We start from the raw sequence: 23,516 nt of genomic DNA, 5'->3' as shown, positions 1-23,516 counted from the left end.
CGTTACTATCCAGTTTCTCCTTCTGTGCTGCTTGCTCCTGGTGCCTATCCAGTTTATCTTTCTGTGTTGCTTGCTCCTGGTCCCTATCCAGTTTCTCCTTCTGTATTGCTTGCTCCTGGTCCCTATCCAGTTTCTCTTTCTGTGTTGTTTGCTCCTGGTCCATATCCAGTTTCTTCTGTGTTGCTTGCTCTTAGTTCCTATCCTGTTTCTCCTTCTGTGTTTCCTTCCTCTTAGTTACTGTCCAGTTTCTCCTTCTGTGTTGCTTGTTCGTGGTCCCTATCACGTTTCTTCTTTTGGGTTGCTTGCTGCTGGTCTCAATTCAGTTTCTCCGTTGGTACTTGCTCTGGTCCCATATCCGGCTCCTCTCCAGTCTGTACGCCCTTTTCTTCCTGGATTCCTTATCAGCTCAGATCAAAGACCTGTGCGAAAAGAAAAAACGGACAACGATTTCTTCAGAAATCGAAAACCGAGCATATGTTTTCCTTTGTCCTGCACTTGATAGAACATATTTGTGAATACAATGAAAGCTTTCTGCAAACGGAAGCGAATTTCCGACTCACGAAGCTGGCCTTTTGTGAACCACTAGGCCAACCGAGCCTTTTGTCTTTGTGGCAATGAGCCTGCATGCCACGTGCTTGCTTGACTTCGCTGCCTCTCGATTTGTGACCTTGACTAAGGGCAGAGAAATAGCCCTTTTTTCACAGTTTCTGAAAGGATTAATTAAGAATGTTTTTCTCCTTTTAGATGCAGCTGTGTGTGAAGGTTTGAACAATGAGAACAAATGACTGGCGAGTTCTGCGAGCTGCTTGAGGAGACTGCAGGTAATTGTTATAATTATGTAACAGTGAAAACAATGCGTGTAGTCCATTTCAAATACAGTTACCATTGATTCTCTCGCATGTTTATTTTTTCTGTGTTTTGGCTTCATATTGAGAATCAAAACTGCTGCATTGTTTTTTTTTTCTTATTTTTAGCCGCTTTTGTCCAGTTACCGCTGCCTTTCTATATTGAAACACGAGTAACAATATTTTCTGAAAAGCAATATTTTCCTGTCGTACTATCACAGCCCAAGGATATTTATATGCAAACGCGCAGCGGCAGCCAGTGAGGATGTCGAAGTTTTGTTTTGTATTGTTGACGTTTAGTCTTCTTTAAGATTGTTTTTTTTAAACTCATTTTAAGGCACATTTCATGGTAGATTTCCAAGTTTAGGAAATAGATTTGATCTTGGTAGATGAGTGATCTAAACAAATTTAACCAACTTATTTTACTGAGAGATCTTGTTGTGAATGTAAAGTCTGCAGCTATATTTAATATAAATATATCGATTGGTTAGGGATAAAGGGTGCACAGTGGATATTTCCTCAGTGGAAGAGAGCTCCAAGAGTCTAGTTTCACCTCCGAACTCAGTCTATGTCCAAAAACGGTTTAAAAAGTTGTGTGTGTACTTTACAGGTCTGGATAAATAGACTTTACTGCTTTCTAGTTGATTATACCGTATCGTAGTAAAATATAAAATGATAATGAATTTAACATACACTGCCAAAAACATCAATCAATCAATCAATCAATACATTTATAGAGCGCACTACTCACCCGTAGGGTCTCAAGGCGCTAGGAGGGGGGGGTGCCTTTACTGCTCGAACAGCCAGGTCTTAAGCTTCTTCCTGAAGGAGAGGTGGTCCTGGGTCAGGCGCAGGTCGGTCGGGAGGGAGTTCCAAGTCTTGGCGGCCAGGTAGGAGAAGGACCTTCCTCCTGTTGTCGCTCTTCGGATGCGGGGGACGGCGGCGAGGGCGTGGCTGGTTGATCTGAGGTGGCGCATGGGAGCGTAGAAGTTGATTCGGTTGTTGAGGTAGCTCGGGCCTTGGTCGTGTAGGGCTTTGTGTGCGTGGGTGAGGAGGCGGAAGGTGATTCTTTTGTTGACGGGGAGCCAGTGCAGGCCTCTCAGGTGTCCGGAGATGTGGCTGTTTCGTGGGATGTCGAGGATGAGTCTGGCTGAGGCGTTCTGGATCCGCTGGAGTCTCTTCTGGAGTTTGGCAGTGGTTCCGGCGTAGAGGGCGTTGCCGTAGTCCAGTCGGCTGGTGACGAGGGCCTGGGTGACAGTCTTCCTGGTCTCGGTGGGGATCCACCAGAAGATCTTCCGTAGCATGCGCAGGATGTTGAAGCATGACGAGGAGACGGCGTTGACTTGTCTGGTCATGGAGAGGGAGGAGTCCAGGATGAAGCCCAGGTTGCGTGCGTGGTCCGTCGGTTTGGGTGCGGTGCCCAGGGCGGGGGGCCACCAGGAGTCGTCCCAGGCGGAGGGCGAGGAGCCCAGGATGAGGACCTCCGTCTTGTCTGAGTTCAGTTTCAGGCGGCTGGTCGTCATCCACTCGGCTACATCTCTCATCCCTTCGTGCAGGTTGGCTCTGGCGGCGGTGGGGTCGTTGGTCAGGGAGAGGATCAGTTGGGTGTCGTCGGCGTAGGAGATTATGTTGAGGTTGTGTTGGCGTGCGATGGCCGCGAGGGGGCTCATGTAGACGTTGAATAGGGTGGGGCTCAACGAGGATCCTTGAGGGACGCCGCAGATGACTTCGGTGGCCTCAGACTTGTACGGTGGTAGGCGGACTCTCTGTGTTCTTCTGTCGAGGAAGGAGGTGATCCATTCCAGTGCCTTCTCCTGGATTCCGATGTTGCCAAGGCGCTGCACTAGGGTGCGGTGGCAGACAGTGTCGAATGCCGCGGAGAGGTCCAGGAGGATGAGGGCCGCTGTTTCTCCGTTGTCCATCAGGGTTCGGATGTCATCGGTGGCAGTGATGAGGGCGGTCTCGGTGCTGTGGTTGGCTCGGAAGCCAGACTGTGAGGGGTCGAGGGATCCATTTGTCTCGAGGAAGGCGGCCAGCTGTTTGTTGACGGTCTTTTCGATGACTTTGGCCGGGAACGGGAGGAGCGAGATGGGACGGTAATTCTTGAGTTCGGTGGGGTCCGCTGTAGGTTTCTTGAGTAGAGCGCTGAGTTCGCCGTGCTTCCAGCTCTCAGGGAAGGTGGCGGTGTCGAAGGAGGTGTTGATAATGTCCCGCAGGTGGGGTGCGATGACAACGTCGGCTTTGTTGAAGACTTGGTGAGGGCAGGGGTCGGTTGGAGATCCGGAGTGGATGGAGTTCATCGTGCGGATGGTGTCTTCGGTGCTGACCGGGGTCCAGGCGCGGAGGGTGGTGGTGGGTGGCGTTGCTGCGGTTGTGGCGTGCGTTGGTTGGATGCTGAAGCTGTTGTGTATGTCCGCGATCTTGTTGTGGAAGTAGGAGGCGAGGGAGTTGCAGAGGTCTTGCGAAGGGGTGATGTCGTTGTTTCCGGCGTTGGGGTTGGAGAGCTCTTTCACGATGTTGAAGAGTTCCTTGCAGTTGTGTGCGTTGTTGTCCAGGCGGTCCTTGTATGCAGTTTTCTTGGTGGCGCGGATCAGTTGGTGGTGTTTCCGGGTGGCGAGCTTGAGGGTGGACATGTTGTTCATTGTTGGTTCCCTTCTCCATACTTTCTCGAGGGCTCGGCAGTTCTTCTTGGAGCTCTTGAGTTCGTCGGTGAACCATGGGGTTTTTCTGCTGCCGGATCTGCTGGGCGGGATCCTCAGAGGGGCGAGTTCGTCCGCGCAGTTGCTGATCCACTTCGTGAGGTTGTCGGCGGCCTGGCTGGGGTTCGTTGAGCCGGCAGGAGGGTGCTGGCTCAGGGAGGCGGTGAGCTGGTCGGCTGTGATCTTGTTCCAGCTTCTTCGGGCGACCTGTTGCTGGTGGTGGTGGATCGTCGTTCTTTTGAAGGTGAAGTGGACACAGCTGTGGTCCGTCCAGTGGAGTCCTGTTGCGTGGCTGAAGGCGATGTCTTTGCTGGATGAGAAGACGGCGTCGAGTGTGTGTCCGGCGAGGTGGGTGGGGGTGGACACCAGCTGTTTGAGTCCGAGGTTGGCGAGGTTGTCGAGCAGGGTGATGGTGTTCCGGTCGCTGTTGTTCTCCAGGTGGAAGTTGAGGTCCCCCAGGAGGATGTAGTCGGCGGAGGGGAGGGCATGCGGGCTGATGAAGTCGGCGATGTCCTCGCTGAATCGTGTGCGTGGTCCCGGGGGTCGGTAGATCAGGGTGCCTCTGAGGGTGGTCTTCGGGTCGGTGTGGATCTGGAAGTGCAGGTGTTCGGCGGTGGTTAGGGTGTCGTCGGTGTTGGTCGTGATGCGGATGGTGTCCCTGTGGATGATGGCGATGCCTCCTCCCGTCTGGTTGGCGGTGCGTTCCCTCCGGGTGATCTTGTAGCCCTCTGGGATGGCGATGGCGATGTCGGGTGCTGAGGAGGCGTTCATCCAGGTCTCCGTGAGGAAGGCGATGTCAGGGGCTGTGGTGTCGAGGAGGTTCCAGAGTTCGATGGCGTGTCTGTGGACGGAGCGGGTGTTGAGCAGGATGCACTTGAGGTGGTTGCTGCTGGCGTTCGGCTTGGCGGGTGTTGGTGCGGGGTAGGTCCGGACGCAGGAGAACTTGCAGGCGTGGCAGCTGAAGGGTCCGTGGGTGTGCTTCGGGGTGGCTCGGTGGCATCCCGGGATGGCGCCGGTGTTGAGTGCGATGAGTTCGGCGGCGTTGTAGGTTCGTCGGGTCGGCTTCCGTCGGTGGGGGCCAGAGGTCCTGGCACTGGGCGCGGTCCAGGCGCGGACGGGCGCAGACGGGCTTACCTTTGGCGCGCCTTCGGCGCACAATCGGCGCACCCGCTGCGCGTCAACGCTGCGCGTTCGCACGGTCGCCATATATGGCGAAGTGCGCGGGGGGCGGAGCAGCTGGGAGGCGGGAGCGGGGAGGGTAGAGAAGGCAAAAGGGGCGGGGTTAGCGGCGGTGGCGGGAAGCGGGGAGGGAGGACGCAGGGGGCAAAACAGGCAAAACAACAGGCTATACAGAAGGCAAATACAAATTACAAATTACAGGGAAACACTAAAAACAGTTCTAAACACCAATGACGACGGGGGCAGGTCGCGGACCACGCTGCAAGAAGGCAGGGGGCGTGGCCACGCGGCGGAGCTCGGCTAGCGAGGCAGCAGGCAGGGAGCACGCACACAGCAGCTGGTGGCCGTGCGGCGCGGGGGTGTCCTAGAGCATAGCTCTGTTTACGTTCTGTTGAATTTTGCATACGTTTTAGGTGCTACGTGTGGTCACAAGAAAAGAGTGCGTTCGGCATGCTGGATTTAAGAGCTAACGTAATGAATATCAGGCATTGGTCAAGCGTGTAGGTCTGTTTTTGGCAAGCAGGTGTGATTTAAAAAAAAATGTATTGCAAGCATGGGCCACAAAATAAAAAGGAAAAACAGGCGACCGCCTAAACTTAAAAATTAAAAGTAAATAAATAAAACATCAAATATGATTTTAATAGAGCATATTGGGTGCTTCATAGCAGGCAGGTGCACTTAGGACAGGCCTCAAAACCAGTTTAGTTTTTTAGTTTAGTTTTTTAGTATTAAACACACCAAAGGAAAATATGATTCCTATTGACACAAAGAAAATATACTATTAGTTTTGAATTACTGTACCCTCAAGACATAGTGTAAACTCACAATGATGACTGATGAAATATATTTAGATAAAGAATGGAAGGAAAAGAGCATTAGCAAAGTAAAGTATTGGCCCACTAGCCCTGGCACTGAAGTGCTCTTTTTTTAACCAGATGTGCATGTGTGATCAGGCAAAAAATGCTGTTGCAGTGCAAGGGAACCAACGGCTGAAGTAGGTGGACACATTTCATCATCCTGTATGGTGTCATGGGAGGAGGCAAAATCGATAACTGTTGAACCGGCCGATGGATACAAAGATCTCACTCAAAGCTCCTCAAAATATACATATATATATAATATGTGTGTTTTTTTTGTGTATTGTTTCTTTTGATTACATGAAGCTGGTGAGACAGTTCAATCTGTCTCTAAGCATGACCTAAAAGCACTAGAACCCTCACAGTAGCTTTTCTCTGATGGTTTCATAGGTTACTCTCTGAAATAGCAAAGTGTAGTTGTTGCAAAGTCATCCTGTGCCCTGGGCACCCCCAACGTTTTGCTGACTGATGCTTGTGGTAACTGATTTTGACTGACCCTGGGCTCTGCCTAACTAGGCCCAGGGCCAGTGTTGAGCTGAAAGGAACACATTAGAACAGTTAAAACACCCAACATACACTAGGGTACACTATGATATGGTGGGGTACCCCTGTAATTGGCATGACCTACACCACAGGCCCCTAGTATATAATAAGGCAGGGGATTGAAACTACCTAGAAGGCCCCAGTACCCTGGGGTATGGCAGTTTAGAGGCCAGCAACTTTTTCTGCACTAGCGTGTGTGCAGTGCTGAAGCCTGAGGTGTGTTTAAAAGCAGCACTGATTGCCAGGACTGCTTTTAAACAGTAAATCATGCCCAAACTCGACTTTGGTGGTAGGGGCACTTAAAAATGGAAAACCTACAATGTTTTGGCATATTAAGGACCCCCAGGGTCTCCCCTGGGTATCCCAGGGGTGGGGTGGGGGGGGGAATGGGGAGATCAGTTATCTATAAGGTACACCCTTATAAAATGAGTTTTTAAATGCCTGGGTAAAGTGAAATTTCACATTTCACTCCCCACATTGTTTTAAAGTGCTGCTCAAATTCGACTTTGATGCTAGGAGCACTGGGTAAGGAGGATCTGCAATATTTCTGCAGATTCAGAACCCCTAAAGTCTCCCCTAGTTGCACAGATGTGGGGGCCATGTAGAAATTAGGGAAATACTTATAAAATATGTTTTTATAAGCCCTGGTGCTAGAAAACTGGCTCAAGTCATTTTCCCCATTGCAAACTCCATGGCCCATAGGCTAACATGTCCGGACGTTATTGATTAATAAATAGGATAGGATAGGAGAGTACTAGCCGGACCATTCAAAGACTTCCCAGAATGGTAGTAGTAAATCCAACAATATTATATTGTTGAATTTCTCCTAAAGTGTACATACAAGAAGTTATAAGACGTCCTTGTTTGTAAGTCCAAGTTCAGCCTTCCAGTGGTCTGCCCTGATTGGTCAGAGTTAAGTGGATTAGCCAGGCTGCTTTGAAGAGGTGATAAAGAACCACTCTGCTGGTGGGGGGGCAGAGTGCTGGTCTATAGGAATGCCAGGCCAGTGGGTGGAGTCGTAAACCATGCTCTTCAAAGGCAGAGGGGAGGCCTGGGTTTCAGTTTCACTCTGACACTCTTGCCCCAGAGGCAGGGCTAGGCTTAAGGAAGGTATGTGCAGATGGTAGGGGGAGAGTCCATGGAAATAATCCATCCCAGGGGGTGTGTTCAGCCAGCTCTTACCTCCTTGCTGGAAAATCAGCCATTATGGATTTGGAAGATTGGTGCACTCTGGGACAAAAAGAAATGCCACACTCTACAGGATGTGGTCATAACTATGAGGAGTTACCATGCTCTCATTGGTCAGAAGTGACCTTGTGCTTGACCCAGAGAATTTTGAATAAGTATCTGAGAGGGGCAGAGCCCTCCAGATCTGCTGTTTGAAACTTACTGAAGCAAGAAGTGCCCTGCTGAGAAGTTTTGCTGTGCAAAGATTTCTAAGGCCTGACTTCTGAAGACTGCACCAAGTGAAACTGCAGCCTTGTGGATTACCTTGCTGCAAAAGGACTTGGTGGACTCCCTGCAAGCTACAGGTGAACAGAGCTCACCTGGACAGCCCCACAAAGAATTTCCAGCCTGGAGTACTAGTGGATTTGTAAGGGGTTTGTTCAAGTGGATTGCGGAATTGAAGTATCACACTTTCAAGGACCCTCTTGGAGATTCCAGAACCTTGGATTGTGTGTTGGATACTTTGGGACCCGCAAGCAGAACTTAAGGAAGGAGTTCTAACTGGACCTCGCTTGCTGAAGAAGGAGGCACAACACAGTGGTGAGAAAATTCTTCAGAACAATTTCTAAAGGTGTGTCCTTGTCGGAGAAAATGAAAAGACTGAAAGGGGCACTGTTGGTTTCGAAGCACTAGATAGTGACTAATCTTTAAAAATTTGTGTCTCTGGTTCCCTACAGTGGATCTTTTTCTATTTGGTGTCAATTAAAGATAAAAATATTACCTATTTTTATAAATTGGTGTTGGATTTTTATTTTGTGTTGTGTCTTAATTATTTACTGAAATTGTGTTTTTAAATGCTTTACATACCTGTCGTTGAAGTTAAGCCTGTCTGCTCGCAGCCACGTTACGAAGGGTTGAGCATAGGATTAAATTTTCTAAGAGCTATGCTGTGTCCTATCATGTGTTAGTGCCCTTATTGCCAGGGGCAGACCTACATTTGCACCTACCAACAACCCACTTTCCAATATTTGGTGCTCAGCGGTGTGGATGAGGACTTGTGTATGAAAAGTACACCTTTCAGTGAATGATTTAAGATTATAAAAATCCTCTAAATTGCTTTAGAAGAAAACTTTTGAGTTTGATTTTTGGAATTTGAACTAATCGATTTCTTAATCCATTATTTTGATTTTTCCAAATTGTTCTAAGTCTGTTGTGCCTAGTTTTTTGTGACCCAAAACTAGGGAACCATGGAGCTGGACCTGGCTAAACTGTCTCAGTTTAAGATGCCTGATCTTAGGGAACAGTCTAGGCTTAGGGGGCTGAGTGCTTGCAAGAAGATGAGAAAGGCACGGTTGCTTGAGACCCTAAAGGCCTGGGCCAGGGCAGCTGAGGAAGATGTTCCCCCCCAACCTCACCCGAGAGAGTGGTGAGGACGAAACCTTTTCGATTTTGACTAGTGTTAGCCAGGTGAACCAAGCTGGTGGTGGGAGTGGGGAAGGGTCCCTTGCAGAGAGACAGCATCAGGCTCAATTAGCTTTGATAGCTTTAGAGCAAAGGAAACTGGACTTGGCTGAGAAGAGCTGGGATAATGAAGAGAAAAGGAATGGTGGCAGTGAAAGTGAAGAAGATGCTGAGATATCCAGGGGTGGTAGATTTGAACCTAAACTTCCCACGGGCATAGTACCCAATTACACTGAGGGGCATGACATTGACAGGTGGCTAGCTGCTTTTGAGAGGGCCCTTAAAATGAGTAGGGTCCACTCTAGGTATTGGGGTGCACTCCTGAGGGAGTTGATTCCAGTATCTGGGCGGGATAGGCTCCTGACCCTGAAGGAAGAGGATGCAGAATCATACCAACAGATGAAGGCATGCTTAGTCAAGAGATTTGGTCTGACTCTAGAACAGTACAGGGTGAAGTTTAGAGGCACCCAGAAATTGAGTTCAAAGTCTTGGGTAGACTTTGTGTACGTTTCAGTAAAGTCACTGGAAGGCTGGATTGTTGGTAACAAAGTTTACACATATGAGGGATTGTATAATTTGTTTTAAAAAGAACACATTTTGACTCATTGTGCAGAAGAGAATATTACGCCAGTATCTAGTGGACTCTAAGCTGACAGACCCCAGAGAGCTGTGGAATCAGCTGATGAGTGGGTGAGAACCTGGGTTTCCATTCAACACCAAGGGGTGACCAGAAGAAAGGAGGACAGGTCCCTCCCCAGGGGGAAACCCCAGGGAAATGAAGTCAAAAACCTTCGGAGTCCTCCGAAGACTCAAAAAAACCTGCACAAGGAGGTGGGGCCCGAGCCAACCCAAATTCAAAGGGAAGGGGTTTCAGGGAAAGCCTGGTAGGTTCTTTGATTCCTCAAAGGTGGGTAAGTGCTATGACTGTCAACAGCCAGGGCACAAGCAGGTAGATGCTGTCTGCACCAAGAAGCTCCCCCCTAAGGAGCCATCCACAGGGATTGCCAGTGTCATTGTAGGGGTGGAGAGTGGTGCCCCAGAGAGGGGTAGTCAGGTGGTGGAAGCAACCTTAGTGTCCCTGGGAGGGGTGAATATTTCCACCCTTACCTCCAAACATGAACACGTACAGGCAGAGGACTAAAGTGAATGGGACTGGGGTTGAGGCTTTCAGAGACACTGGGGCTAGTGTAACTATGGTCCTGGATGAACTGGTGCCTCCAGAGAGATGTTACCTGGTGAGTTTCACCAGGTGACATATGCAGACCGCACTACCAAACTCCATCCTATGGCTGTAGTGGATTTGGAATGGGGAGGTGTGACTGGCCCTATGAAGGTAGCTGTGTCAAAGGTGCTCCCAGTCCAGTGTTTACTGGGCAATGATCTTGAAGCCTCTGCGTGGTCAGAGGCGGAGAGAGGACTCCATATGAAAATATTGGAGCTCCCTGAGTGGGTATGTGCTGTGAATAGGTCACAGACGTGTCAGAAGGGAGAGACTGGACACTTGGACCCTGGAACAAAGGGCCAAACATCCAAGGACAAGGTCACTGGGCCTGGTAAGCCAGCCCAGGGAACTCCAGAGGTGCAGGAAGAATCTAACCCTGATGGGGGGTATCTGGCCTCTGAGTGAGGGCCTCCATCCCTGCCAGAGCTGTCAGATTTGGCAGAACTGACTGGAGCAGGTGGACCCAGAGAGCAGTTCAGTCAGGGACAGCGTGACTGTCCCACCCTTGAGAGCTTGAGGCGGATTGAGCAAGAGGAGGGGATGACAGTGGGTTTCACAAACTCTACTGGAAATTTGGACTGCTTTATACTGAGGGCTGAAACCTCAAGGAAGTAGCCACCCGGAGGTTGGTGGTGCCCCAGAAGTACAGAGAGTTCATCCTGACTTTGGATCATGATATCCCCTTGGCAGGACATTTGGGACAGACAAAGACATGGAACCGGTTGGTGAACCATTTCTACTGGCCCAATATGTCTGAAAAGGTAAAGGAGTTTTGCAGCTCCTGTGTCACCTGTCAGGCATGGGGCAAGGCTGGGGGCATGACAACGGCTCCCTAATACCACTGCCAGTGGTTGGGGTTCCTTTTGAAAGGGTGGGGATGGACATTGTTGGTCCCCTGGACCCACCTACTGCATCAGTGGTGGTTGACCATGCTACTAGATACCCTGAAGCCATACCTCTTAGAACCATTGATGGTCCTGCGGTATCTAGAGCACTGCTTGGTGTGTTCACCAGAGTGGGTTTTCCAAAAGAGGTGGTGTCAGATAGGGGCACAAACTTCCTGTCCAGCTATCTGACTGCTATGTGGGATGAGTGTGGAGTCAAGTGCAAGTTCACCACCCCCTATCACCCACAAGCAAATGGTCGTGTTGGGAGATTCAACAAAACCCTGAAGGTCCTGATAAAGGGGTTGTCTGAGAAATTCAGTAGGAGATGGGATGTTCTTCCATGCTTACTGTTTGCCTACAGGGAGGTGCCACAGAAAGGGGTTGGTTTCAGTCCCTTTGAGCTGGTGTTTGGGCACCCCGTGAGGGGTGCCCAAACACCAGCCTCTTAAAGAAGCTAAGGACTATGTGCTTGATTATGTGCTAGGCCTGAGATCTAGAATGGCGGAGTACATGTACAAGGCAAACAGGAAACTGATGGCCAGCCAGGAGCTCATGAATCACTGGTATGATCAAAAGGCTACTATGCCAGAGTATACTCCAGGACAGTTGATGTGGTTGTTGGAGCCAGTGGCTCCCAGAGCCCTCCATGACAAGTGGAGTGGGCCCTATCCAATCTTAGCAAAGAAGGGTGAGGTTACCTATTTGGTTGACCTTGGCACCCCCAGGAACCCTCACAGGGTCCTGCATGTGATTAGATTGAAACCCCACCATGAAAGGGCAGACATGACCATATTACTGGTCACTGATGAGGGTGTGGAGGAGGAAACTGAGCCTGTGCCCGACATCCTCTCCACTAATGTGCAAGATGGGTCAGTGGAGGGAGTTGTACTCGCTCACAAATTGACAGACCAGCAGCACAGAGAATGTAAGCAGGTGCTGGAGCAGTTTGCTGGCCTGTTCTCTTTGACCCCAAGCATCACTGAGTGGTGTGTGCACCACATTGACACTGGTGACAGCCTACCTGTCAAAAGTAAACAGTACAGGTTGTCTGACCATGTCAGAGCCAGCATTAAAAACACAACAGGGAAAATTAGGGTCAAAGGGATATTTTAACGACCAGCCACAGTTCCAATTCCCACTTTACACAAACTCAATAACCAACTGAACTGGGGGTCAACTCAATAAAAAGCAACCAAGTGCTTTAAGCTGCTACAAACATAGTTTAGAAAAGACAAGGAAAACGGAGAGAGTGTCATACCAGAAAGAAAACATTGAGCTGAACATGGATTCCCATCAATTATCAATGGGATCAGTCTGGTTATCCACCCATATGGATGATATGTCTCTTGATCATAGAGACAAATTTCCAGAGAGGGATTCGCTCAATGGAATCAGAATAAGGACACCAAGAAGGAAAGGGACCAACTGTACATTCTTTGGGTCCTGGACCACTTGGGACTTAAGAGCAGTGCAACAAGAGGTTAGTGAGTGATGTTAAAATAGAGTCATGAGGAGAAAATGTAAACATTATTAAAGATGTCACCTCACCCTCTAAGCTAAAAACAGAACAGTGCAAAGAGCAGTACTAACAAATAACTGCTAAGTTATCAAGGCCATCATGTTTCAGCCAATAGGGTTAGAGTGCCCCAGGCTTTCGTCAGGACCTCTGTTCTTAAGATTTGCTACTGCATAAGCCTTTCTATAAACCAAGTGAGAAAGAAATCAAGTGAAAACGTTTTAATAACAACAACAAAAACAACAAACGGGTTGGAATCAATACAAACTGTCTCCACAGATCATCTGCTTCAAGGGATGCAGATGGCATCTATAAAAACATTTCAAACACATTCCTAGTTAGTAACAACCTCTGTGAATGTAGCCAGCAGTATAGTGCAAAGCCGCCATTAACGTAGCGTGCATCGTCGTAGTAAATTTTACACCTCACCTGGACCTAGCTCAGGATAGCGAGGCCCCGCTCTAGGAGAGGAAACAAGGGGGGAAAGGAAGATTTTCAAATCACCATTAGTTTGTACCAACTCATCTTTATTACCACCCCCATATCGTAATTCTCTCCTGAGAAATATTGTAACAATCAGAAATTAAAATAATGCCCAGAGTACTCCTCACTGCATCTTTACTCTCTGTGCTGTACAACACGTTCTTCTTATTAAGAAAGTATTGATATCCATTGCCAATAGGACTGACTCCAGAAGCCCTATCAGACTCAGGAGTGTATTTGCTGTTTTTAAAAGGGGTTATTTTTTACATAAAAATCAGGCGTAGTCCCCATATCAAAAACGTCAGCCTTACTCCTGTTTTAAAGCCCGCTCAAACATATTAGTCTGGCCATCTTGCAACAGGTCATTCTACTTCTCTGTTTACTCTCCGTACCAAGCCTGCATAAAACATCATGAAGGCAACAGGAGGATAGTAACTCATGCTTTCAAAAAAACCCCGCACTCACGGTCAATCCTTTAGATCTGAGATAAGTTAGCGGGGAGCCTACCTGTCCATCGTTGCCTCCGGCGTATACTGAGTCAAGGGGGAGGTAACGACCGGACAGGGCGGCGTGTTCTTATCCCCTTGATTCTCGCTCAAACCCTGTGTTCCCAATTAGCGATATCCCCCCATGTTAGTGTCCGAGGAGACAGGGTAGAAATAAACGCCAAAAAAAAGATTATTTGTGCTCCTGTCAGGACGTCTCCACTCTCCCACAATAGTTAACTTCAATCAGACCCCTGTACTCATCCGACCGCTCGTACGAGCTTGCAACGAACGGTATATACAATGAAAGCAGAGCATTACCCGCTCCCTCAGCCTCCATTCCGGCTCGTATTTTCATGTGTCAACATGAGGGGGTCTATTTTGTTTGCACGGGACCGTAAAACGTGGAACACTTACTTCTATTGCCATAGTAGTTCCTTGGCTTATTTCCTCACTTTACGTGTCTCGCGCACTTAGCTGCAAGAACTACAAAATGACGTCACTATCAAGACGCTAGTAGTTCCAACGTTAATAGGAACCAGTATTCTGTATATTTCGCTCCTCATTTAATTTGGCACGCTTCCTTCTCCTATTGCATCTATGTGTGGTGTATGCTCGTCTATTTATAGCTAATAAGAAAAGGCAGACTTCAAGACAAAAAATAAAATATAATCAAACGATCCACCAAATCCAATAGTAATTCGAAAAGGAAGGTCGACTCCGTGCTATGTATATGTATATAATATATATATATATAGTTCATCGGAGCCGCAATTCTCAAAAGATGGTCTTTGTCAGAGGTGGCACGGTCTTATAGTCGTGGCACCGGGCATCTTATGTAGACAAATATTCTATCCATGTACTGTATTAGTTTATATTTATAAGAGAATATTCTGTACCATATGTGTGTGTACGATTATTTAAACGCCGCAGTTGTCCACGGTGATATATATTGAGGGCAGCACAATATTGTAAGGGTTATCAGTTGTGGCACAGCGCATCATGGATAGGAAGTCATTTAATCTATGCCCTAGTAGCCTGATTCACAAGAGACTGTTCAAAGTTGTAATTCGAACTGATTTCGAGTCAAAAGCATGCTTAGTACTACTAAGAGTGGAGAAAATGTGTTCCCCCTGTCCGGATCATTCCATGCATGCCTGCTAACACGAGGGGTTGGAAATAGCTCAACCATATTACTGATCCACCTCCCCAAGAGTCACCATGTACCTTCATAACCTAAAAAAGGGGGGGGGGGAACACATAGTACACATTATGTATCACTAAGGTAAAAATAATATGCTTTACAGACTTGTCCAAGGTATGTCATCATTAAGACCTTGCACATCACTGTGTAGTCTAAACACCCATTTTTGTTCCTTAGTGAACAGATATTTAGAAATTTCACTGATGTGGAGGTATAAATGTTTTTTCAAGTATTGTCCATTGGAAATCATCTGCTTCATGATTTTTTTCAACGAAATGTCTCATGAGCTTTGTCAGGGTTTTTTTGCACCTAAATGAACTTTTATGTTCCAGCATGCGGGATTTAACCTTGCGGGTCGTCATCCCTGCATACTGGATCTGACAAGGGCAGGTCAGTAAATAAATGAGGTTCTCGCTGTTACAATTTGTAAAGGTGGATTGCACCCATGGCTGATCAGTCCCTATATCAATGGATGTGGAATGTTTAGTTTGAGGACAGACAGAACACCCCCCACAGGGATGATGTCCCACGACAGCCGGTAGGTCCCACAAAGTCCCCAGGGCTCTCTTGGGTGTCGATTTAGGGCGTGTATGCTCCAAACGGTCCCGTATGTTACCTGATCTTTTAAAGGCAAACAAGGGTTGGGTGATTTTGTCATTGCAACAATTCAAGCTCCGCCAATGTCTCCGAATAACCCTCTGTATACTGTTGGCCTTTGTACAGAAGGTACTCACAAATGTCAAACGATCAAGGGCTGGTTTGGTGACCAAAGGTTCCAATAGGGCTGCACGATGGTTATTCTATCTCGTTTTAGTGAATGCTTTACCAGTTTACGTGGATAATGTCGAGACACCAATTGTTCTGTCAAGCCCTCAGCATGGATTTTAAAAGAGCTATCTGTAGAACAATTTCTTCGCACTCTAAGAAATCGCCCATATGGCAGGTTGTCCCTTAACGCTTTAGGATGTTGACTCTCATACTGCAATAGAGAGTTGCATGCCATCGGCTTCCAATATAGTTCAGTCTCAAACCAGCTGGTGTCGAAAAAATAGATCTAAGAAGGCCAATCTCTCCTTATTGATCTCCACTGTGAATTTCAAAAACTGGTTCCTGGTGTTTAACCATTGGTGAAAGCGAAGTATAGAGTCATGATCTCCCCGCCACACCACCAACACGTCATCTATATAACGCTTCCACAATCGGATAGACGTGAAAAATGGGTTGGCAGTGGTCAGTACATGTTCTTGCTCGAAAGAGTGCACGTACGTGTTCCTTTTTAAATCAGCTCCTCTCCCTCTGAATCTCCTGGGCTCAATTTCCCGCCTGCCCGCCTCGTTCCGACCCGGCAATAGTGCCGTTGTGCGGAGGGCGGACAGGCAAGAGCCAGGCAGACTGCACTTCCGGTTTCCCCGGAGTTGAGGTTAGCGCTCTAGTGGCTACCTCACTCCGGGCTATTTAGGCAGTCCTGACCTTCGAGCCGGCGCGGTAGGGAGACGGTGGCAGTGTCTCCCAGACCCGCTGCTGTGCGAAGAGAGTGTCATCACCTGTAAGAGATTGGTAATTTCAGGGGGCTGCGAGAAGCGCTAAACGCTGAACAAACAGACTGTTTTTAGAGTCTGTAGCATTTTTAACTGTGTTTTACTGTGTTTTAAATTGGGCAGACTCACGTGTTCCTTTTTAAATCAGCTCCTCTCCCTCTGAATCTCCTGGGCTCAATTTCCCGCCTGCCCGCCTCGTTCCGACCCGGCAATAGTGCCGTTGTGCGGAGGGCGGACAGGCAAGAGCCAGGCAGACTGCACTTCCGGTTTCCCCGGAGTTGAGGTTAGCGCTCTAGTGGCTACCTCACTCCGGGCTATTTAGGCCGTCCTGACCTTCGAGCCGGCGCGGTAGGGAGACGGTGGCAGTGTCTCCCAGACCCGCTGCTGTGCGAAGAGAGTGTCATCACCTGTAAGAGATTGGTAATTTCAGGGGGCTGCGAGAAGCGCTAAACGCTGAACAAACAGACTGTTTTTAGAGTCTGTAGCATTTTTAACTGTGTATTACTGTGTTTTAAATTGGGCAGACTCACGTGTTCCTTTTTAAATCAGCTCCTCTCCCTCTGAATCTCCTGGGCTCAATTTCCCGCCTGCCCGCCTCGTTCCGACCCGGCAATAGTGCCGTTGTGCGGAGGGCGGACAGGCAAGAGCCAGGCAGACTGCACTTCCGGTTTCCCCGGAGTTGAGGTTAGCGCTCTAGTGGCTACCTCACTCCGGGCTATTTAGCCACGCCCTTCCCACAAGCGCGCAGCGGTTGCGCGCAGGGGGCGCCTTCGAGCGCGCCTAAGAAGCGCCGAAGAAAAGCCCGTCTGCGCCCGTCCGCGACAGGACGGGGCGAGGGGCGATGGACCCTGGCTCTGTCCCACAAACCGTCACCGGTAAGAATTCCCAACCCCTTCCATATTCATCCCTTCTCTTACGCAGCCTAAGACCTGTCACATGTTGTAATACAATCATACCCTGGCATCGCATTGAGGCAGCTTACTCTTGCCCTGAATGTCGACATCTATCTAACACCAATGTGTCTTCTGCAGACCGTCATACCTCAGTCAAGGGTTTGAAAAGCTTCTTATTAAACGTACGTTCCCTACCTAAACATCAGCATCAGGTCTGGGACTTAATACACTCCTTTCAACCGGACATATGCTTCCTTGTGGAAACCTGGCTGAAACCCCACACTGTCACAGCCATTGCAATGGGGATTCCCTCTGGCTATAAGATCAAACACCTTGACAGAGACATTAAAACCGGAGGCGGTTTAGCGATCATATACAGGGATTATATACATTGTACAATTATTGAACAACACTCAAACGCACAATTAGAAACCCTGCTTTTTAAATTTCATTTAACCAATCATTTTACCTGGAAAGGGGCCTTGGTCTATCGACCCCCGGGAGCAGATCCCAATTTCGCACTCACTCTCCAAGAAATCTTAGCCCCACATATTAAATCAAAAGAAGATTTTCTGCTTCTAGGCGATTTTAATATACATGTTGACCAGCCATTGTTGACCGAATCCATGGCTCTAATTACAGATTTACTGAATTTAGGCTTGGAATTAAAAAACCATGGACCTACTCATACAGGGGGACACATGCTCGATCTTATCTTCTCTAACTCTACTAAAATAAACTGTTCCCTGGCCACCAGCATATCATGGACTGACCACTCCTTGTTGGAATTCACTCTCCCTACTCCTACGAGACGCATAAAGAATGTCCCCCCCCCCCTCTTGGAGACGTCAATGGCACAAAATTAATATCGATACGGCTCATGAGGTATGGATAGATCCCATTCTTTTGGAGTCCGATACAGCAGATACTGCATTAGCCAAACTCAATGAATCTATCAAAAAAACCATTGACACTATTGCTCCCCTAAAAAGACACAAACAACACCTAGTATCAAAACAAGAAAAATGGTATACAAAAGAACTGAGAGCAGAGAAACAAAAATGTAGACGTCTCGAGAAAGCCTGGAGAAAAACTAAAACTGAAAACAACCGTCTGATTTTCCTAAAGGCCCAATCAGAATACTATAAAAACATTAAGTCAGCGAGGAAACTACAATTGACACAACAAATAGAAGAAGCAGGTAACAGCCCTAAAGAACTTTTTAATATTCTACAAAATTTTATAAAACCCACAGCGTGTGAAAGTTCAGACGACTTTTCACAGGAATTGTGTGATAAAGTCTCGCTGTTCTTTGAGGACAAAATCAACATTATCTATGAAAAGATATTAGCTGCCAACAATACCAGCAAAAGTCAAACTAAAATCGGTCCCACCGCTACTTCTGTTTCAGACAATAAAACCTTCCTGACGCTTTTTCCTTCCATCACTCATACAGAGCTTCTTACTCTCTGTACTCATATCAAAACAGGATCCCCTAATGACCTTGTACCGGCTAAAATGGTCGGCCCTTTGATCCCATTATTAGGTCCCCACATTCTCGAAATGGTAAACATCTCCCTCAGAACAGGCCAAGTCCCGGCAGACTGGAAAAAGGCAGTGGTGAACCCAATAAGAAAGAAGGCTTCATCTCCCTGGACAGACCTATCCAACCTGCGTCCCATCTCCCTCCTACCTTACCTAGGCAAGATCACGGAGAAGCACGTGAACACCTATCTCTCGAAACACCTTGAAGCGACGGAAGGCCTGGACCATTCCCAATCTGGGTTCAGGCCTAACCACAGCACAGAATCAGCACTTCAGACAGTGACCAATAACATCAAAATGGCACTGGATGATGGTTGCTCTATGATTCTGGTGCTGCTGGACCTTTCCGCCGCTTTTGATACGGTGTCTCACAAGGTGCTTCTCCATCGCCTGAGGGAGGTAGGAATAGAGGGAGAGGCTTTGGCATGGTTGGAGAGTTTTCTGTCCGGGCGTTCTCAAGAGGTTAGGCTGGGCTCCCACAAGTCCACCTATCGGGAGCTCAATAAGGGGGTGCCACAGGGCTCCTGTTTGAGCCCGACACTTTTCAACATATATGTGGCCCCCCTTGCTAACCTAGCAAGATCTTTCGGGTTCACCCCTGTATCCTACGCTGACGACACCCAACTTCTTTTTCCCTTTAAAACTCTCACACCTGCAATAAAAAGATCTTTTGCAGAGGGGATGAGAGCCATTGCAGACTGGATGTCATCGAACTGTCTGCAGTGCAATGTTGGGAAAACAGAGGTTGTGTTGTTCGGTCAAGCGACAACACACTGGTCATCTGACTGGTGGCCTCTGGAACTTGGCCCTGTTCCCACCCCCAAGGTTAAGGTCAAGAACCTGGGAGTTTTGTTTGACCAACAACTCATTTTTAAGGACCATGTTAATCAAGTAGCCGGCACCTGCTTCCGGGCTATAGGGATGCTCAGACGTGTCTTTCCCTATCTCCCGGATCACCACAGGAAAACTCTGGTGCAGGCTCTTGTTATTAGTAGGATCGACTACTGCAATGGATTGCTCCAAGGTGCTAATGAGGAGCAAATCAAGAAATTGCAGGTCATTCAAAATACAGCCGCAAGGATTATCATGAATGCTCCTCCTAGGACTCCATCTTGTCCCCTATTGTCTCAGCTTCACTGGCTTCCTGTGAAGAAGCGTGTTCATTTTAAGACTCTGTGCACCATACACAAGAGTCTAATGGGGATGGGCCCTAAGTATTTTATAGATATCTTTAAGCCTTACACCCCAGGACGCTCCTTGCGTTCCAGCGACCAGCTATTACTTAAAGTACCTAGAATTAAGAAAACCAGGCAAGGTGGACGTGCACTGGCCCATACCGGACCTGTTTTATGGAACTCATTGCCGCTCGGACTGAGGTCAATCACCAATCACATGGTGTTTAGAAAAAACCTAAAGACCCATCTGTTTCCCAGCTATTAACTACCCTCCCATCCTTGGACATAGTCTCTTACTCTCTCTATACCTGCAGTTATAGCGCAGAGATACCCCTTCGGGGGTCTAGTCTGGCGCTCTATAAGCATATAAAATAAGCATATAAAAAAATAGTGTCTTCATATCTAAAAAAGTTGTCTTTCATGGCCAGATGAGCTAGTGCCATGATAAAGTGAACCGGGGTGATACATTCAAGGTCAACTCCTTCCAGGATGGACAATACTGTCTCTAATGTCTCGTTCTGCAGAATAGAAGTAAATAGTGATTTGACATGGAAGGACACTAAAACGTCTCTCTCTCTCTGTCATATTCAATGTCCGATATCGAGCATAATACATCTTTTGTATCTTGTAGCTACGTCGGCATCTTCTGCACGATAGGTCTTAAAAAATAGTCAACGAAGGTGGACAGTTGTTCTAAATTAGAACCTTGGCCAGAAATGATAGGCCTTCCCGGTGTTGGTCTTTGGGGTTTTGTGCACCTCTCTCTGTCATATTCAATGTCCGATATCAAGCGTAATACATCTTTTGTATCTTGTAGCTACGTCGGCATCTTCTGCACGATAGGTCTCAAAAAATAGTCAACGAAGGTGGACAGTAGTTCTAAATTAGAACTTTGGCCAGAAATGATAGGCCTTCCCGGTGTTGGTCTTTGGGGTTTGTGCACCTTCGGTAAGATGTAAAAATACGGCATTGTAAGATGTTTCATCTGCAGAACCAGGGCTTCAAGGGCAGTTATCCAACCCTCATTCAGGGCCTCTTCTACCATGCAGCTAATGATCTTACATAGTGGCTCAGTTGGATCTTCTGACAGTGGCTGATAAGCGCTCCTGTCGTCCAATTGTTGAAGGCATTCTGTTTGGTAATCGACTGTGTCTAAAATCACAATCGAACCGCCCTTGTCGGCTGGTTTAATCGTGATTCCCTGGTCCTGCGACAGGGTACGTAAGGCTTGTTGTTCACATCCTGGAAGATTCTTATATGTACTGTGATGACTCTCACAGAGCTTAAGTACATCCTCTCTGACCGCCTTCTCAAATGTCAATACCTGTGATGGTACAGTTTGCGCGGGAGGATTAAATGTAGACCTTTTCCTGAGGCCTGTATTCCTGTCGTTGTGGTTGGTCTCCAATTCTTGTTTGTCTTTGAAGAAATAGTGAAGTCTTAGCTTCTGAAAAAACTGGGCCAAATCATACTGGATTTGGAACGAATCACCCGCGAAAGTAGTGAAAAAGCCAAGGCCCCTATTAAGGACCAGTTCTTCATCTTTGGTCAGGATCTTAGTACTTAGATTTACTAAATGGCTGGATCCGTTCTGCTCCCCGATTATGGAGGATTCCTCCTGGTATGGCTCAGAGTCCCTACATGTGAACCTACAACTCGTCCCAATGTACCTGCGCCTGCTGATTTCTTCTTCTGCCCCGTTATCTCTGCGGGTCAAACACTAAAAAAGACTGGTTATTGTACTCAGGCTGATATCCCGGAAAAGGGGCCTTGGGGGGCTTAAATGGGTGCAGGAGCCAGCATTAAAGCTGAGGTTGCTAAGATGCTGGAACTGGGGGTAATTGAACCGTCTGATAGTCCATGGGCCAGTCCAGTGGTGCTGGTACCTAAACCTAATCCTTAGGGGGGACCCAAGGAGTTAAGGGTCTGTGTGGACTACAGAGGTTTGAATGCAGTCACAAAGACCGACGCTCACCCTATACCTAGAGCAGATGAGCTCATTGATAGGTTAGGGGCTGCTAAGTACCTGAGTACTTTTGGTTTGACTTCAGGTTACTGGCAGATTGCCCTCACTGATGGAGCAAAGGAGAGGTCAGCATTCTCCACACCAGAGGGACATTATCAGTTCAAGGTAATGCCCTATGGGTTAAAGAATGCACCTGCCACCTTCCAAAGGTTGGTGAACAGGGTCTTGTCTGGGTTAGAACAGTTCAGTTCAGCTTACCTGGATGATATACCTGTTTACAGTTCTACCTGGGGGGTCACTTAAACCACCTAAGGGAAGTGCTTCAGGCCATGCAGCAGGCAGGCCTGACAATTAAGGCAAGCAAGCAGGTGCCAAATAGGGCAGAGTTCTGTGGTGCACCTGAGTCACCTGGTAGGTGGAGGCCACGTACAGCCTATCCAAGCTATAATTCAAACTATATTGGATTGGATAGCTCCTGTTACCCAGACTCAGGTCAGGGCATTCCTTGGACTGACAGGGTACTATAAGAAGGTTTGTTCAAAATTCTGGGACCATTGTGGGGCCCCTAACAGAACTTTCTTCTAAAAAGAGCCCTAAAAAGGTGATTTGGACCCCAGAGTGTCAGAAGGAATTTGACACTCTGAAAGTTGCTGTGTGTTCAGCATCAGTGTTACTGGCCCCTGACTACACAAAATAATTTGTAGTTCAGACAGATGCTTCAGAGCAAGGGAATGGGGCCGTGCTGTCACAGCTAAATGAAGGGGGGCTTGATCAGCCGGTTGCCTTTATTAGCAGGAGGCTTCTTCCCAGAGAGCAGAGGTGGAGTGCCATTGAGAGAGAGGCTTTTGCTGTGGCGTGGTCCCTGAAAAAGTTGAGAACATATTTGTTTGGGACTCACTTTTGTGTTCAAACTGACTACAGGCCTCTCAGATGGCCCATGCAGATGAGAGGGAAGAATCCCAAGCTATTAAGGTGGTCTATTTCCCTACAGGGAATGGACTTTACAGTGGAACACAAACCTGGGGTTGCCCATGCAAATGCAGATGGACTTTCCAGGATTTTCCACTTAGCTGATGAGGACTACCAGGGTGTAGGTTAGTTGTTGTTTCAACTTTATTTCGGCTAATATAGCCATAAAAGCAGGAAGTACAAAACAAAACATTTACAGACAAGTATATACAATACCCTATACCAACAAATAGTCACATGATCAGGTTACAATAAATAGAGTGGGCAAACAAACAATTGATCCATATCAAAATTTTTACAAGTACCACATTAAAATCAAGATCTCACTTTATAATTTAAATAAAAAGAGTTACTTTTCATGATTTAAAAGCCAGAATTTAAAACCTTTAAAAACCACATTTAGAAGATAAGATCACTGCATTCAATGGTAACTTATGCAGGGTGAAGAAGACTACGGACCCCATTATTACGTTACAGCTTGTGGCCAAGCTGTTTTCTAATTAGGTACACGTTAAATAAAAACCTACTTATGCAAACCACTACCAGTTGTGAGGTATTAGACTTAATTATACGCTCTGCCTCTTTATAGGACCTAACGCCCATATTTTTACAGAGGGGTCTAATCCAACGGTCCCTAGATGACTTATAGACCGGACAAAAAAAACATTAAGTGGACGTCATCTTCTTTTGCCTTTAGAGAGCAGAGGATATAAAGGCCACTATCATTTTTACCCCCCCACCCACAGGTATGTGCATTCGTCTGGAGCACCCCATATCTAAATTGCAAGTATAACGTTTTTGCTAATGGTGGTCCTATCTCGTCCATGAATGGTTCAAATGCAGCATTATCCTTTACAATCAGGAATTTCTGGGTCAATATGC

The 23,516-nt window shown here is 47.5% G+C and overlaps 1 protein-coding gene across 1 annotated transcript in view; it reads left to right on the top strand.

Moving 5' to 3' along the window:
• KLHL5 (kelch like family member 5) overlaps window positions 1–23,516 on the top strand; it is a 506,424-nt gene that overhangs the window by 92,053 nt on the left and 390,855 nt on the right. Inside the window, exon 2 of the mRNA XM_078678331.1 lies at window positions 745–821. The gene's annotated coding sequence lies outside the window, so the exon portion shown is untranslated. The remainder of the gene's footprint in view (window positions 1–744; window positions 822–23,516) is intronic.

This window comes from Lissotriton helveticus, chromosome 2_2 (genome assembly GCF_964261635.1).
Source record: "Lissotriton helveticus chromosome 2_2, aLisHel1.1, whole genome shotgun sequence".
NCBI lineage: Eukaryota > Metazoa > Chordata > Amphibia > Caudata > Salamandridae > Lissotriton > Lissotriton helveticus.
The sequence above is the reverse complement of the archived record's forward strand: the minus strand, read 5'-3'. Positions and strand labels throughout refer to the sequence as shown.